The sequence below is a fragment of the Notamacropus eugenii genome, chromosome 4 (genome assembly GCF_028372415.1).
Source record: "Notamacropus eugenii isolate mMacEug1 chromosome 4, mMacEug1.pri_v2, whole genome shotgun sequence".
In the NCBI taxonomy this organism is placed as follows: domain Eukaryota; kingdom Metazoa; phylum Chordata; class Mammalia; order Diprotodontia; family Macropodidae; genus Notamacropus; species Notamacropus eugenii.
The window spans coordinates 461,990,138-462,004,930 of NC_092875.1; the positions used below are offsets into that span (position 1 = coordinate 461,990,138).

At 35.4% G+C, this 14,793-nt stretch overlaps 1 protein-coding gene across 9 annotated transcripts in view; it reads left to right on the forward strand.

Moving 5' to 3' along the window:
- SSBP2 (single stranded DNA binding protein 2) overlaps positions 1 to 14,793 on the forward strand; it is a 402,471-nt gene that overhangs the window by 169,850 nt on the left and 217,828 nt on the right. The window contains exon 1 of one of the 9 annotated variants that reach the window (XM_072606248.1): positions 6,175 to 6,267. The exons of the other annotated variants lie outside the window; for them this stretch is intronic. The gene's annotated coding sequence lies outside the window, so the exon portion shown is untranslated. Of the gene's footprint in view, positions 1 to 6,174; positions 6,268 to 14,793 lie in introns of those variants that run through there. 9 annotated transcript variants of the gene reach the window in all.

Below are 14,793 nucleotides of genomic sequence, written 5' to 3' on the forward strand. Positions count from 1 at the left end.
GACTTCACAGATAGATTGAAGCCTGGTTTGTGAAGGACTGTAAAACCCAAATAGAGAATTGTCTGAAGAATGAGAGTCTAAAGTGCCTTGCAGTTCTGAATCAACAATTGTGTGATATTGTTTTATTGGAAAATAATTATTTTTTCTTTTAATGTATCTTTAAAAGAGTTGCTTTATTTCCCAAGTGACATAACTATCATCTTGGGATTATTCTACTATGGGAATTTTCATCTCCAAGTAAATAAGTGGGAAGGTATCATTTGACTTACAGAAATTTGTATTGCAGCCAGTTTTTTGGGAACACATCTGCTCTGTGAAATAAGGTGCATGTGTACATTTGATGAATAATGTGTTTGTTATTTTCCCTAAACGGATGATTAGAATTCTCACTAGATATACAGGATCAGAAAATGATCAGTTTATTTTAATTTTTAATAAACAATTATAGAAATGTTTATAGGTGAGGTGGAAAATATTGAATTGGAAAAATGCTTCCTGTAACTTCCTTCATTTTAAGTGAAAAATTCAAAACATTTTGTTCAGAGATGTGAACTGGCAAAAAAAATAGAAGAATGATTCCATTACATAATCACTCCTGCATATCTAATACTCACGTATGTATTGTTGATGGTTGTGGTGGTGATTAGGTCCTGGGATTTCACTGATTTAAGGAACTCCTTCCACCCAGGCCAGTCACCAGCTGTTTGCAACATACACATTTTGACATTCTTATTCATTTATTGTATGTTTAAAAAATTTTCTGTCTTTCCCAAGTGACATTTCTGCCTTATCTTGGGACCCAAGAGAATTTATCTCCAATTAAATCAATAGCAGAGTATAATTTGATTTACAGAAATTTCTGTTATAATGAGAGAATCCCTCACCCTCACCCCCATTCACTCTAACTATAAGTTTCTCAAAGCCTAGCAAAGCTGGTCCTCAGAGAGCAAACATGTTCTGTCTCTGGGGGACATTCACCCTGTGATTAATGTCTTCCTCCTAATTTCCTTGTATTTATTTTGTATATGTACATATTGTCTCTCTCCAATAGAATGTAAACTTCTTAAAAGCAGGCTTCCATGTGCCGTACTTAGTAGGGGCTTAATAAATGCTTGGTGATTGATTGCTAGAAGTCTTTCTAGTTGAGTAGAATCTGCCACAGCTTGTACTCTTCTAGCAGGGCCATCAGAAACAACAGATGCCTCCATTCCATGAGGAGGAATGGAAAGAGGATTTTGTGAAGGATTAGACTTTTTTTTTTAACCTTGACCTGTAACTTCATTGGTATAGGGAGTTCCTGGTGAGTAACCCCCTCTCCCAGTGCAGGTTGATACCAGCTTTGAAACTGAATCCTTGGAGACTTGTGGAGGAGAATGGGGCACTGAGAACTTCAGTGACTTATGTAAGGTCATGTAGCCGTCATAATTAAAAGATAGGCCTTGACACCAAGGATTGTCTGCCTGCTGCCTCAAGATGTTTCTTATTTGTTATGATAATTATTCATAAACATACTTAACATAATGACTAATTTCTGAACCTAGCACTTGAAATTTGTGATTTTGACTAGATCTTTCCTACTCCCAAATAAATTCCTAGAAATATGCAAATACCTATCTTTTTGAACTTAGTGGAATCATAAATACACTGAATTATTGCATATTTGTGATCAGTAAAGTCCTAATTGATGATTATTTTATTGTGCTGATCAAGGTAGACATCTACTCAAAATTATGGAGATAAAATGTGTTTTGATATCTCTAGCCTTTCCTTTCTCTGTAGTTCCGTTCAGGCAGCCCTCTTCCTCGCATCCTGTATATCAACCCTGCTTTCAGGAAGTGTTCTTTATGCTAAAGTATCCCAATAACGAATTGACTCAAAGTGTTTTTCTGGAAGGTATTTGATTGTGAATACATCAAATCTTAGAACAGAGATAAAGCTTTCTGTGGTTGGAGATTTCATTTATCAGTGACACTTGGAGCAGTAAGAAGAAAAGTAGTTTTGGGGAGCAGGAAACCTTCCACAAATATCTGAAATCTCACCATGTAGACCTCCTTAGTTTTAAGATCATTGCTGATGTTAAAGTTGCAGTTTTGTACTCTTTTCTTATCTATAAACAATTCTGGAGGGTAATTTCATAGCTCAGGTACCATTTTTTTAACTTTTGCCTGGTAGTTGCCTATACTATCATCCTGACTTGGGGCTTCTGGGAAGTGAAGAGAAAACCCAGAACCTGATATAGTTTCCGTTTTTTAGGGTCAACCATGCTGTGGTACAGATAATCAAGAGCTGACTACTTAAAAGAATTTCCTGCATTTTGGACTTTGTTTTGTTCTCATCAGGGCTTGTAAATCTTCATGAATAAGCTGGAAATGTAATGTCCTCAGGGTTGTAAACACCATTTGCTCATTGCAACATTTCTTATAGTCCATGTCTATCAGCGAACAGTGTTCCCCTAAAGAGTAGTCTGTTTTAAGGATATGGGCACAAATGTTTTGTTGTTTTTTTTTTAAATGTTTAATTAATTAATTAATTTTACATTTTTGACATTCATTTCCACAAAATTTTGAATTTCAAATTTTCTCCCCGTCTTTCCTCCTCCCCAAAACACCGTGAACAAATGTTTTAACAGTAGAACTAGACAGTCCTTAAAAGTACCTTTGTCATAAAACTAGTCTGTCAAGTGAGAAAAGGCTTCCCTGTCATCAGTTAATTGTTCTGTCTGATCATTAGATTAATCTCGTGGAAACAGTGAGAATGCCATAGATGGAGAGACCTTTTTAGCTTATTTGAAAGGAAAAACTATCTGTAGCTTCCTAAATGTGTGTCCAGTTTTATGTCAATTGTAGTTTCTGAAAGGCAAAAAAAAAGAAAGGATTTGAGGGGAGAGGGCTTTTGTTTTAAATCAGAGACTGAATGCTTCTCTACATTTGAACTCTTTAGTAAAGAATAAGACAGGATATTCTGAGAAATGTACCAGCACCATATTTATCTTTGACCCTGACTCTTCCCTTGTTCAGTTCCTGAGTGAACCTTTTCTATATCTCTATTCCCTTTTTTACTTTTATTGTCCTTAGTAGTAGAAATATATATCTCTCTTCCCCTCCCCCCACTGCAGGTATCTAATCATCTGGTACAATGATGGCTCTGGACTTGTAAAATGTCCTTCAGAACCAAGTATAGTCTCCAGGACCCTTGGGGCTCAGAGGTATACAGCATGATTGCTAGGCACTCAGGCCCTCTTCAGCTAAATGCCATATATAAATATATTTTTATATATATGAAGAGATTTTTGTGCCATATGAGAAATCATTGTATTGGCAGGCTACTTCTGTTTTTATTCTGTAACTTATTCTACTCTAGCTTTTAAGACTGTTGACATAAAACTGGCTTTTGATTCTTGCTTAGAAGATCTGGCTCCTACACTTGGAGCAGTGAGAAAAATGCACACAGCAAAGTATACATTTACTTCTTCATTTCTTTCATTATAGACCATTCAGTATGGTGTCATGTTAACGGGATTTAAGATCTTCCCTGCCCATTAATAGGCCTGATGTGGAGCCCATTAAAGGAAGCTTACTTAGGGGAGGCTTGCTTGTAGGAAAGCTTGCAACTAAGTTCACTGAGTCATGAGGGTTATGATGCCTTTTGGCTCTGAGAAGTGTATATTTACTCTGAGTTGGTCTTTTGCTTTGGGAGCTTACTTATGAGAAGAACCTTATGATTCCCTGGTGGAGACTGAGTGACCATATGTTCAGACCCGCAACTACTTAGATGTAAAAGCTCTCTTGATCCAGGGAAGTATGTAAAGTGTAAAGCAATATTGCTTTGATTCAGGCGGTAGAGCCCTATCTGTTGGTCTTTATTTCTCTGCTTATATTTTCTCTGATGGTCAGGGTGCTAACATTTTTTCTGAACTAGTGAATGTAATTAAAGAAGATTGTTGACCCCTTAAAAGTTGCTTTCCTTTAAGAAAAGCAGACCTAAGAACATGTGCTAGCCAGTCATCCTGGGTATGCCACATGGGTATAGAAAAAGGCTTGGGATAAGGAAGACTAGGGTTCAAGTTCTGCCTCTGACTCAGATTAGCCATGAGTCTGTGGCAAATCGGGTTTTTTTTTCCCACTGACCCAGGAATTTCTAAAGCCCTTCTCCATGACAAAATTTGCTGACATTAGGTGGAGTGTTTTTTTTTCAATGCTCAGATCACTGCCATCTCTTCTGTGTGATCTTCCTGTAGTTTTTAATTCCCCAGTAAACTACTAAAATAAGAAGTGTTTTCTGAGAATTATAAAATCCCATGATTGGAAAGGAACTCAGAGGAAGGGAACTGCCCATACCTGAATCAGAATCCCATTTGTAATATCTTGACAAACAATAATCCAGCAACTGCTTTAAGACTTCTAGGGAAAGAGAACCTGTTGCTTTCTAAGGCAGCTCATTCTACTATTAGATAGCTTTCATTATTGGGAAATTTTTCCTTTTGTACTTAGAAATCAGAGGTTTGGTATCATCAGTAGGAGTAGTGAAAAAGTAAACATGTCAATGGAGGCTCATGAGCTGTAGTTCCAAATGGAAGTGGTCCTAGAGAGTACCTGGCATAGCTGTTCTGGAGGCCTCTAATACATTCAGGTACAATACACAAAGAACAATTTCTTAAAGACTTTTGTTGAAGTAGCATTGCAAGAAAATTCTTAATAGGTAATTTTCCCCAGGAATCTACTATTCATTCTTCCATTAGTATATGTAAAGCAACAGTGGAGTCTTGGGAGTTTGCATAGAGTTCTTGTATAAGGGGTATCTCTTGGGAACACATGTGGTCAAGAATGCATATGTCAAGGGCCAGTTCACACTGCTCTTGGGACAGGACTACCTCTATCTTCTGGTGATGTAATCATATTGCTCTTATGACCTACTCCATACTGTTCCTATTCCATTCCACATCTTTTCTGTACGCATTATTCTGCTGGGATTCACTGGTCTGTACTGATTGAGTGTTGGCAATAGGGTACATATCCTCCACTGGTATTTGCTAACCCCATGATAAAATTAGTGTACATAATGTTCACTGGCCTGCTGCTACCCTGGACTTGTAAAGCATTTCCCAAGTTCTTGTTGTGTGCTAGAGAAAGTGTGGAATAATTCATGGACAACTGGCCTCTTGCATGGACAACCATGCAAGATCAAGGTACTGCCTCTGACCTTTACAGGCTTTGTGACTATGAGCCAACTCTCTAAGGCTTACTGACCTGCATTGGTAAAGGAATTTCTTCATCCAGAAGTTCTTAGAATATAAGTAAAACCACAGGTCATAACTTGTCCCTATTATGTATCAAGAACTCTGCTAAACACTGGGGATATAAATACAAAGGTGAAACAGTCCCTACCCTTCAAGGAGCTTCCATTCTGATTAGGGAGCCTATATGTTTAGGTAGATCCTTGGGGAAACAGCACTGGTGGTCAATAGAGACAAACAAGAATGGATTGATAATAGCAATATTACAAATAGGTCTCTAATTTAATTTATTCCCAAGATCCTTTCTGGTTTAGCATAACAATACAATTTAGAAGGAGCAGAAGTTAAGTTGAGGAGTCAGAGTCATTGTTTTCTACCCCATTGTCCACATTTCTGTCTTCATTATACAGATCTTTCAGGTGTTAAGCCTCATTGCTTTGGTACCTGGAAAAACCTCAATCACCACCTTCCCCAAAGCTTCAGCCATTCTCTTCACTCTCCACCCAGAGCCCGAAATTCTGCTATCTGGGGCGATAGCCTCAGGTGCTGAGGATTACAGTAGATTTGTGGCTGATCAAGATGTCTAGGGTCAGAGGGCCAAGGTCTCAATCTTAAATGGAGCTGCTTACTAACTGTGTGACATTGAACAAGACGTTTAATATCTCTGTACCTCAGTTTTTGTTTCTGTAAACTGACTGGGTTGGACATGTAGATGATCTCTGTAAAATGAGGTGGTTGGACTTGTCTGACTTCTAAAAAACGCTGTATATCAAAATCTATGATTCTAAGTGACTTGCTTTCTTGTTGATGCTTTCTAGCTACCAAAGCCATACACAGAACTGACTAGAGTACTTCAGATGGGGTCTGACCTGGGCAGAGAATACACTTGGGCACCATTTTCTCTCTTTTAATACAGCCAAAGATTGCATTAGCATTGTTGGTTCCCACATGGTGCTTGCCTATACCTGGATCTTTTGCAGAAGAAGAGCTATTTGGCTGTACTTGGACTTGTGAAGTTGATTTTTTTTGAACTGGTATGTAAGACTTTACATTTATCCATTTGAAATTTCATCTTGGTAGATTTGGCCCAATTTTCTAACATATCAGAATCTCTTTAGCATTGTGTCATTTTCAAACTGGAAAGGAATTTCAACAATCTATTTTCCCCAATGTGTTGATATCCAAGGTTGGGAAGGTTGAGGGAAGAAAAGGAGGGTAGTTAGGCAGGGATCATAACATGAGAAGAATGTAAGCACTGGACTTACCAAGTTTGTGCCCTTCTTGCATTTGCATATCTCAACAGAGAGTTCTCTTAACGCATCTTGCAGCTATTGAGGAAGAGGGGAAAAGGATGCATTGTGTGTTTTCTGACTTTCCAGTTAGTATAATTTCCTTGCAGACATAGGCCATATCTTCTGGATCATAAGTTCCCCCAGTAGTCTGCACAAAAGCATCATTAATAAATGTTGAGTTGATTCACAGACAGGTTAGCAATATTCAAGATTTTAAATAAATTAATTGTATATTTGGGTCTTCCCAGAATATTCAATTTGGATAATCATTTTTTGCAAATCATGCTGCTTTGATTGTATATAATTACTTCACATTTCATTTCATTCTTAGTACAGTATCTGTTTTATTATATCATTAGATCAAATCTGTAGGACAATTCTATTTTAAATAAACATGTATATTTAGAAAAATGAACATACTTTTATACATTTAACAAATTTTCTTGTTTTAAAAAAAGGAACTTGATCCTAATTAAGATTATAATAGAGACCAAAAAAGGCATCTACGATAGAGTTAATAAATGGTGAATTTTTTAAAAAATGAGAGTTATATTGTGGTTCCAGAAAGCAGTTTATATCAAGAGACACAATTTTGCTTCTTTTCATTCTTGTCCACTTTTTTTTTCAAAACAGTAGCTTACAAGGTTTGTATATACATTTTTCTCTAATATTATACTTTTATCATGGAAGAATATGTTTGAAATATATAATTTGATTAAACAAACATTTATTCATCACTTATCATGTGCAAAGCATCATGTTGAGAATTAAGTCCTTGCCGTTAAGAAATTTATGTTCTTCTAAATTAGATGAGATTTTATTTTCAGTTTTTTTTGTTTAGTACCGTATGTAAAATTGTAAGCAAAATAATTATTTGATAATTTTTTTGGCAGTTGACTTCTATGCTGTGTCAACATTCTTTATGGTAGTTTTGAGAAGTGGGGAGAGAAAAGGGGAGTGATGGAGAGATCCCCCAGTAAGAAAAGTACCTATGACTATACAAATCTGTAGCTACTCTGAAACATACAGTTTTAGAGATTTGCTGGGACCCTGAGAGGTAAAGTGATTTCTGACCCTGAGATGGGCTCACTGGGTTTCATGGCAAAAATGAAAGTGAATTATATTTTCTAAGGAATCTGAATATTTGTCTTATGCCGTGTTTTTTTAATTCCCTATCACCTAATAATCTTGATTGTTCCTTCCTTTTGTTTATGTTGTACATTCATTTCTTCCTTACTAATCTTTTTCTGCCTTGATTTTTCTTTATAACATCATAACTATTATACATTAATGGTTTGAATTACATTACCTAACTGAGCATGTATGTACCAGGGGAGGACCTACAACTTTGTATCTTCTTCAGTATTTGGTACGCATTGTCACTGTTCCAGAGATGATGATAAAAATAATTACTTTTATCTTTAAAAGAATTCAATCAGTTGACATTTTTAGGACCTAATAAAAATACAACAGCATTACTGCTGTTAGAGACAATTTTGGTATAAAGACATTTTAACCTTTTTCTATGCTCAGTTTTCTAAAAGTTAGGTTGTTATCTTTAGGGGATTTTAGCAAATAATCATTATTTTAATAACAGGTAGTGATAATGTACTGACAGAATCTTCTGTCATTAAAATTCATACAAAAATCTAGCTTCCTCCTCCTACCTATGCAAACGTATTTCCTACTTTTTCTTAACACAAACCCCATATCTAGCTAAGCCCATCTGGTTTCACATGAAAAAACATCATTTTAAAAAATTAACAATATTAGTAGTTAGTGTGCTGTTCTTTAGTAAAATTATTAAAATTAAAAAGTAATAATATTTTTTTACCATTGGGCTTTGGAGTAGCTTCCTTTACCCTCCCTGGAGATCTCAATGATTTCAGTCACTCCTCTTAAATATTCTGAAATTTCCCTCTTATTTTTGAGCTAGTATTCTCTAGTCTAGAACAGATTATGTGAAATTTATTCAATAGATGATTGTTAAAGCTTCCTTAAGCTTTAGGTATAGTATAGGCTACATAGCTACAGAGCTCCTGTTCTTATTTGGAATCTCCCTGTTTCCTTTTCAAACTTTCATCAAGGATGCCCTCAGTTCATATGTAAATCATTCTCATGAAACAAGATAATGTGTATATTGAAGTAAAAAAGTGAAATAACTACTAATGTGTTTTAGGGGATCCAACCTCTTAGAAATGTATAGTTATCATTCAGTCAAACACTTGTTAGGATACGTGTTGATTCCCATGGATTCCCCTGCCCGTTAGGAGATCTACAACTTCTGGGAAGTCTAAGGGTCTGCGAATTCGTTCAGGGGGCTTCAAGGCAGTTCTTAGTCATTATCTGCAATATGCACAATTGGCCGTAGAGCAATAACTTAAGAGCAGAAATTTCAACCAAAAAGGAAAACAAGTCAAAATGCACCTAAGATATGAAATGATGAAATATCAGTAACACGCAGCCTCGGTGATTCTAGGGTAAGATTGTGTTGTTGTTTGTCCTTGGTTCTCGAGGAGGACCGCGACATCAGGGAGATGATGACAGGACTTGAAGCTGACTTGGACTTGAGTGAGGGAGAGCTGTGCAGGGTCACCAGCCTCACTTCTCCTCCAGAGCCATCTGGGTCAGGTTAAGACAAAGGTGTTAGAAATCAGAGAGATCCAAACACAAACTTATTTGAATAGAAAGCCTTACTATTACAATATTATTATTATTGCCATCTGTCATAATATTAGCATATTCTTTTTTGTCCTAGTTAATTAGCACGTGGACACTTAGTTTTGTGATTAGTATGGGCCAATTGCATAGGTTAGTATAGCTATAGGAAAATGAAGTATTTGGACAATATGAATCCAAAGTTCCTTGTACCTCCATATCCAAGATTTTAGGATCCTGTGCAGCAATTGAGGACTGTGATGTCAGAGTTCAAATGCCATGAGGCACTGAAGTTGATGAGAAAAAGATTTTATAGAAATATTTTTGGATCTTACAATTTTTCATTCCTTTATTTCTTTCCTTTTAGTTTAATCTTTAAATGTCCTTAAGGATGATCTGGCTTAATTGTTTCTCTTTCTAAGCTTTCTTTAGACTTTTTCCTTCCTTTTAAACTACTTTTCACTGTTACATAAGACAATACTTTCCTTTATCTTCTGTGTTCTTACTCTGTAAGATTTTACAGACAAGTTTATATTCTAGATGAACTGTGATACCAGAACTTTTTGCTTAGCAGAGACAGCTTGTATGTGCTAGCTGAGATGATCTCTGGGTCTTTTGCATATCTTCATTGTGACAATTGATTTACATTCAGGAAACTTCTTTGAGAAGTGATGTCTTAGTCTGTGTCAAGGTCTGTTCTTTTACCCAGTTCTCTCTCTCTCTCTTTTTTTTTTTTTTGGCATAAATTACTTCTTTAAATAGATTGTAATTAGAATTCTTTGGTTCCTTGACATGTCTTCTAATTTTATTCTCTTCTAATATAGTATTGATTTCTATCTTTGATACAATAAGTCAGTAGTCTAATTCTATCTACGTAGACATTTGATTTAGAAATGACTCCCATATCAGTAATGTTATTTCTTTTTTCTTAAAATATGCTCAATTTCATATTTTTGGTATGTGCCATGTCCAGTACTTCCCACTTCTTTCTTGAAGAAACTGCTTGTGATGAATAGGTGTTATATGTCTATATTATATAAACACTTTATTTCTCTCTTATAGGTTACTTCTGAATCTTGTTTTTTTAAAAAGATTTTAGGACACCTTTCTTTATGACCACCTTTTCATTGAAGTAACTGAGAATTAAAGTTTATGGCAATTTCATTTGGAGGATATTAATGGTAACAGCTGACTTCAGATAGTATTTTAAAGTTTGTTTGGCAAGTTACAACAATTTTCTCATTTGAGTCTTGTAACAGCATTGATAGGTACTCTAGGCATTATTTTCCCCATATTACAAATGTGGAAGCTGAGGCTTAGGGAGTTTATAAGCCCGTAGACATACAGCTCCTCAGTACTGATGGTAGGATTTGAACCTAGGTTTTCCTAATTCTAAGACTAGTACTTTATCTCCTATACGAAGATTCTTCCTTTTCATCAAGTTTTTCTCATTTTTTTTGGAACAAGTACCACGTAATAAATCTTTGGCTATCTGGTTTGGTATTCTTGCAAATGTTTGCAATGAACTGTGCAATACAAATGCTCAATTGTAACATCAAATGATGCTCTTTGCTGGATGCATAATAAAACCACCTCCACTATCCCGAATTTGCCTCTCCATGAAAAGCTTGTTGTCTCTGGTTTCCTTTGCAGTAAGAATGTGACAATTTATGATTCAATTCATTTAATAGTATATTTGCTCATTGGATTCTAGACATGACTCATATTTTGAGAACCTTCAGATAGGTTAATGTTCTAAAATAGGTTAATGTTCTAAAAACAGGGTGATTCTCAACACTCTCTCCTCTATTTCCCACCATTGCCACCAATGCTGAAGCTGTGTCTGTGGATCTTAAAGGACCAAAGACAGTTTTGTTATTTCCTTTGTTTTATGAGTTGCCATGGTTAAAATTCATTCTCTCCCCCCAAACAACCGATAATACTTCACCATGTTGGTGTGGAACTGCATCTTTAAATCGGATGGAGAAAACAAAACAAGGAAAGAGCTGATTTACTTCTAGTCACTCTTCTATGTAGATCCTTTTGGGATGACAAACAATCAGCAGATTGACGGTCCCTACTTGTTGAGTGTCTGCCCTGTTGGTGTTGGACTCTCTGAAGTAGTAACAGTGTTAGTAATAGCTGTCATCATCATCCCATTGTTGTCAGTTGTGATCATAGCAACAAACAGTGTATAGTGATTAAAGTTTAGAAAGTCCTCAATCTATGATATTTTATCTCAGCTATAGAATGATTATATTGCCTTCTTAGAATGATTCTCAGAATTCAGATAGAATATAGTTAACAGCTGAGTGATAGTAAATGTTCTAGTATTTCAAGAAATCAAATGAACAAAGTAGGCTGGAGTCACTAGGGAAGATTTCATGGAGGAAATGGTGTATGAAAGATAGATGTCATCTACATTAGAAAGGAGGAAAGGGCATTTCTGGCAGAGCCACTGCATTAACGAGAAGAAGGAGATAGGATGAAATAAAGCACAGGTAGAACAATAATTGAGGACGATCCTTACGTTTAAATTCACTCAAAATTACTTCCCACAGCAGTTGCTTTGTTACTCAGATTCTTGTCTAGTCCATGCTCTGTATATCCTTGTGGTTCTTAAACTTTTAAACTACTCTTTCTGGCATGTAGTATTTTCTTTATTGAACTTTCTCAAGACCGCTTCTCATTCCAATGAAATGATGTTATTCTATAAAACGAATGAAGCACCCCTTACAGTTTTTCACATTTCATTTAGCATTCAATAATATCCCATCCAGGTAGGCTACAGCGTGTGCTAGTCATGCCATTTTATTATTGAAGTATGGAGCTTCTGCCCATGGGGATGTTGTACCATCCCTCTCTGGCATCACTTCCCCTTTATCTCTGTATCTCCTGGTAGAGTTTTCAGCCAGACATGGCCACCTCTCATTAGCTTTACTGATCCTCTCAAGTCTCTGAGCATTGATTATTTCAAATGCTTGTTTTTGCCAAGAATCCTTCCATTCCTATTGGTTGTTTCCTTCAAGAACTGACCAGTCTAGTGTGGGTTTTATCATTTGAATCTCACAATCTTCTGCTTATAGAAAACTCTATTCAATTTTTAGTTTAAACACTTTGCTACCTTTTAGATAAAAAAAAAAAGGGTTTTTAAAAAATTTTATTTAGCAACAAAATTTTGTACCAACATGGGATAAAAATTTTGTGGAATAAAAATTAATTTTAAAAAACTTATCTAAAAGTGAGTCACCCAAAGTCATGCAGGTGCTATAATATCCAAACAAGTGTTTGTACTCAGATATTTTTGACTACTGTCCTTTCGATTCTATCATGGGATGTGAGTATAGTAGTGCAAATTCCATTTTATTCTACTGGTTCAACTCCCAATAATGATCTAATCAATTCTTGGTTTACTTGAATGAAAAAATAATCATCTATTAATATGAACTACTAAATAAAGATTATGGAAAAATAAAAAACACTTATCTAGAGAAGCCTAAAATATACTACATAAATTATTAGAAATTTGGCAGAAAAAGTTTGCCAGATGAGAACATATTTTGCTAACTGATAAGTTGAAACCTTAAAAAATTCAGTAAAATATCCAGATATATGGGAATATCCAGATAACTGATTTTTCTCCATTTTATATGACTGTATCGTGGCATTTTGAAATAGACTTCACAATGACAAATTTCAAATGTGTAAAGTTTATGCTTCAAATTGACATGAGAATAAGACAGAATGTTATATAATTATATAGTCATATGAGAATGCATGACACTGGGATAGTAGTTATTGTGTAAAAAAAATGAGTTTTCAGTTCAGTAACACAGCAGGGAAAGGTATCCATTGAAGCTGCATTTGTCACATAATGCCTGGCAAATGGTGTCCATGTGTTAATTCATTGTCTGGAATGAAATAGTTAGGGATTAAGTAGTTTTGCTTCAACAAAAATAATGTTATATGGTCTTAACAGCTAAGAAGATGGTTATCGGAAGAAGGTCCTATTGGATGTTGTAGATTAATCATATGTCTGGTTGCATAGGAATTACCAAGAGCGTTTTTGCATGGGACGTATGAAAATTGTCATTTTTAATAAGATAATAAGTACATAACGTTGTGTAGTAGTTCATTAACGCTCACACAGCTAGTTAAGAGAATAGACGTTAGAAGTTTGGAATCTTGACTCCTAGGCCACAGTTCCTCCTACTATATTCTGCCTGGCTCCCTTACTTTATGGGGGAAAAGTTTGTCAGATATGCCCCTCCCACTCCTGTTTGCAATCAGTGCCTTCCCAGTGCTGCACCAAACATACTGTTACCCAGAGACTGGGGGTATTGTGCCGTAGGCCTGAATTTTTCCCTATTTCTCCAAATCATCAAAAACTATCTTTCATTTTATTCCTTAGGACCTTTGTTTGTTCTAATAGGTGACATGGAATGGTGAAGGATTTTAATTAGGTTAGCTAATCTAGCAGTTTCACTACTATTTACTTTACACTTATTTTATCTATTGGAATTGTAGAGAGCAGAAAATGGCAAAAGTTTTTATGTCATTAAAAACTGCTTTTTATTTTTTTTTAAAGAATTTCAAATGTTCTAAATCTTACTTTTTGGTAACTGTTAGATGACTTCCTTGGAGAAATTACATGTTAGAAAAAGATATTATAAAGTAGAATTCTAGGACATGTTTTCTAAATGCTTCAAGGTGGAGTGCTCCCAAAGAAATATATACTTCTGTGAGTTTATAAATCAGTGGATCAGGTAATGCTAGTTTTATCTTGTTTGACTTCAAGATGGAAATGTGTATCAGATCTGTAACATGACCCTTATTCCAATGTGTTCTTTCACCTTCTTTTTAATTTTAGGGGGAATGCTTTTCTATTCTTTTTTATTATTATCTATAAAATTTCATTTCTGATATTTGTTAAAGGAAAAAAATAATAGACACTCAGTGGTCCCCAGACACAGACAAATAAGGCTGCTTTTAAGGTGGCCTTTCTCAGACACAATAGCCAGAGGCTTTAGAACGAACTCAACTTGAGAGACCCAGGGAACAGCTGTTTACTCTGGGACTCATCTGTTAAGAAGCTGTTGAAAAAAATAAAAGGACTGTAACTGCTATGCTTGACCCTTCTTTCTTGGTACCAAGGCGGTTTGGGGTGTTTGTGCTTTGAGTCTGGGACATTTTTTAATTTAAGTGTCTAAATTAAGTAAATGTTAGAGTTATCTTTATTTCCTTGATTAAGTGCAAATTTACTTAAAAGAGGTAAACTTTTTAAAAAGCAGCTATCTTTTCCCACACTTTATTCTGCCATTTTGGGCTTTCACTCTCCTTGTTTACCGGAAGTCCATCCAATAAAAGCTGTTAAAAAAATCAAGGCACAGTAGTTCATTTATAGGAATAAAACTATCCTTGTCTATTTATACAAAAAGGAAAAAAAATAATATTCTTTAAAAGTCACATATACTTTGTTTTAAGCATCTGGAGTTCCTATCCTCCTCAGGTAATTACTTTGTATCCTTTTAAGTGTTTCACCATACTTATTCTAGCCCAGAGACTTGGAGATAGTGCCAGAATTGTACCCTACTTTTCCAACTTATGAAA